Source organism: Ovis canadensis, chromosome 1 (genome assembly GCF_042477335.2).
Source record: "Ovis canadensis isolate MfBH-ARS-UI-01 breed Bighorn chromosome 1, ARS-UI_OviCan_v2, whole genome shotgun sequence".
Lineage (NCBI taxonomy): Eukaryota > Metazoa > Chordata > Mammalia > Artiodactyla > Bovidae > Ovis > Ovis canadensis.
The window spans coordinates 252,672,742-252,676,391 of NC_091245.1; positions in this window are offsets into that span (position 1 = coordinate 252,672,742).

Below are 3,650 nucleotides of genomic sequence, written 5' to 3' on the forward strand. Positions count from 1 at the left end.
GATGTCTGTTTTGGGGAAGCTTCAAAACCCCACTGTGCTCACATTTCCTCTGAAGGCTTCTGAAGCTGGCTTCTCTTAATGACAGCACAGAGCAGAAGTGAAAAATTCAGCCACATGCCTTCAGGTTTAGTCCTGAGGTTAACCTATGTGGTCTCTCCCTGGGGCATAGGCTTGGGTTCGAGATAGGTGGCCTGACATTCAACTGTCTATGTGTCAGATACCTACCATGTCACGTGTCCAGTGTGGGCCAAGGTGTAGTGAGTGCCACGGAAGAAGGCCAGGATGCCCTCTGCCTGGGAACTTACAGCCTTGTGAATGAGAACCAGCCAACAGTGACTTCGTGACTGCACTTACAAGTGTATAGGAGACGCTTCAAAAATCATTTGTAAATGAAATGGAGCTGGATAGGATTTTCAGCTCAAAGCTAGAATGAGGTGAAACTTAATGAAAGGCTGTTGCCAATTGGATTTGATGTCAGAGGTGTCAGAAACACTCTCCTCACCACCCTAAAACCATCCCCACCTCATCTATGGGCTGATGCAATGCCATCTTCTTCACTGTTACAGATGAGGCATAATTTGCAAATCCCCCTGGAAGACAAAAAGCAGTCTCACGTTCTCACTAGAGTGTAAATGACTGCTAGCTGCACCTTTGCATAAAGAAATGGGGAAACAGTGAGGGAATAGGAGCTAAGGGGTAGGAAGAACCACTGGGAAGGGAAAAACTCACTCATGACCCTCAACATCAAGCTAGTCCAGGGTGGCCTTGCCCCTTGGGAGGAGCACTGTGTTAGTCAGATGAGCTGAGTTGGAATGCCAGCACCACCACTCATAGGGCCACCATACCTCTCTGGACCTCACTTCTGTAGTCAGAAACCCACAACAAGAATCTCCCTCCCTTCCTGCACAGGAAGGTCGTGAAGCTTACCATGCATGTAAAACTTGTGGACTGCCCAGTGCTAGACCAGTGGCTCTCAGACTGGGCTAAACCTTACTCCCACCTGAGGAGCTTTGAAAATTTCCCATCCCCAAGCCACTCTCCAGAACCAACTACATCAGAATGTCTCCAGGTGAGACCCAGGCTTCAGGTTGTTTTTTTTTTTTTCAAGCTCCCCAGATGATAGTATGCCAATGGAGTTGAGAATCACTGCCTGGGGTGGGTGTTTCTAACCTGGGGATAATCCAGCCCCTACTCAGGGGCATTTGATAATGTCTGGAGACACCCTTGATTTCACATCTTAGGTTATGGGTGCTCCTGGCATCTATCTGGATAGAGGCCAGTGTGTGTATATTAGGTGCTCAGTCGGGTCTGACTCTGTGACCCCATGGACTCTAGCCTGCCAGGCTCCTCTGTCCATGGGATTCTCCAGGCAAGAATACTGGAGTGGGTTGCCATTTTCTTCTCAGGGGATCATCCCAACCCAGGGATTGAACCCAGGTCTCCTGCATTGCAGGCAGATTCTTTACCATCTGAGCCGCAAAAGAAGTGTCCAGGGATGCCTCTAAATATCTTTCAATGTCCAGGACAGCCCCCACAATGAAGAATTACCAAGCCCAATGTGTCCACAGTGGCAAGATTGAGAGGCCCTGACCTAGAAAAACATAAGAAATGTTTGTTTTCTGATTCCTGAGGTTATTTCCATAACCCAGACCAAGGACATGAAAGTCCAGAATGGCCTAAGATTCTAAAGACCTCTTCACATTTGTAGCCTTGGTCTTTGTCCTTGAGGGTATAGAACTCGAAGACCAAGATTCTCGTAAAGACCATCCATTCATTCATCACATGAATGCTCAGTCCCTCAGTTTCGACACCACGGACTAGCCTGCCAGGCTCCTCTGTGGAGTTTTTCAGGCAAGAATCCTGGAGCGGGTTGCCATTTCCTTCTCCAGGAGATCTTCCCGATCCAGGGCTTGAACCTTCCTCTCCTGCACTGGCAGGCAGATTCTTTACTGCTAGCGTCACCTGGGAAGCCCCACGAATGCTTAATAAAGATCTATTAAGCAGCAGGCACTGAGCTAACACACCTGTTGGGCCTCCAGGCATTCCCATCCCATCCCTGGTAACTGAGATCCCATCAGACTTCCCCTCCCAATTCATAAATGCCTCACTCAACTGTTAGGTTCTGAGTGGAGGTGGCCTCAATGGTGTGGCCCTGCTGGTGTGAGTGTGTGTGTGATGTACAGAGACACCCGGGAGTCTCTGTTCCCCAGCGGAGACTCAATCCCACTCACTGATTAGCTTGAATATCAGGACCTATTTCACTGGGCAGTGGGAGCCACAGGAGGTTTCTGAGTGGGAGAGTGGCAAGATCTATCTTTTAGCAGAACTAATCTGGTAGCCGTTCTCTCCAAAGTAAGAAGAGAAAAGGTGAGGAATAGCAGTTGGAGTGTAGCACTGGGCAGTCACATTTAATTGAAATTCACTTCACATGAGATCAATCTTTCCAGAGAAGTACATGTCAAGTGGGAGGGATGTTTCTTACTGTACATAAATCTATCACCACGGAAGCAGGCTTTGGGCTTTTAACTGCTACTTTCCGGTTGGAAAAGCCATTTCCGATGGCTTGCAAAGGGCTTCCTCCTAAATTGGCAGCAGTGTGTATCGCAGTGCTTGCTCAGCCCTCTTTGAGGCATTTTAGTACTTCTCAATTCCAATGCAAAGCTATTGATGTTGGCTCCATCTTGGGAACACTGCCGCCAGCTCTACCACCTAATTGACACTTGGATGGCATTGTTACCAGATATAAAAAAGATTTTCAGTTCTAACAACAGCGGTTGATCACATAACCGGGCTCTAGGAATGGATTCACTCACTGGTCTTCCAAAGAATGGCAGCAATACTGTGATACCCACAGGACGACAAAGGATGGAGGCTACCTATTTATCGGCTCACTTGGTGCCACGAGGCTTTGGAAGTCGTGTCACTACATCTTGCAAATCCTGGGGCCTGCCAAGCTGGAAAGGTCTTGATTTTTATTTTGGAGTTTTTTTTTTTCACATTTTTTCAAATGGGAGGGTTGCAACATTTCAAAATACACTTGAAGTGAGGCCTTATATATTTACATCACATAATTTCATATATTCAAAAACTAGGACTGCCACGTGCAACAGCTCAGGCACCTTGCTGAAGCCAGACCTCAGAGAATAGCAGGCCCTCACTGGGTAGGCAGGGAGTGATGTTGCTGTGTGGCCAAGCACTGGCCATGTAGCCCGGGTTTGCATCCCATCTCAGTCTCTTCCTAGCTCTGTGAGGTTAAGGCAAGTCATCACAACCTGTCTGTGCCTCAGTTTGCTCATCTGTAAATTTGGGCTAATAATTCCTCTTTGAGTTTTGTTAGGATTTATGTAGTCTATGTAAGCGACTTAGAACAAATATGTATTTTATCTGCAAAGAGATTTAATGGTGCCTGGCATAACTAGGCAAATTATATGTGTGTGGGTTAAAAATCAGAGATCTGAGAGGCACTTCAGGGTGGAAGCAATGTGACCTCACTGTAGACACGACAACACAGCATGGGTGACGAAAGAGCTGGAGAAGCTAATCTCAGGGCAGCCTGAAGCTGTGAACAGGAATCAGGAGGGGTGGGTTTCTAGGGCAGGAAACTTCAGACTGCCTCAGCAAGAGGGCTCACACAGGGCCTCTCTGACCTG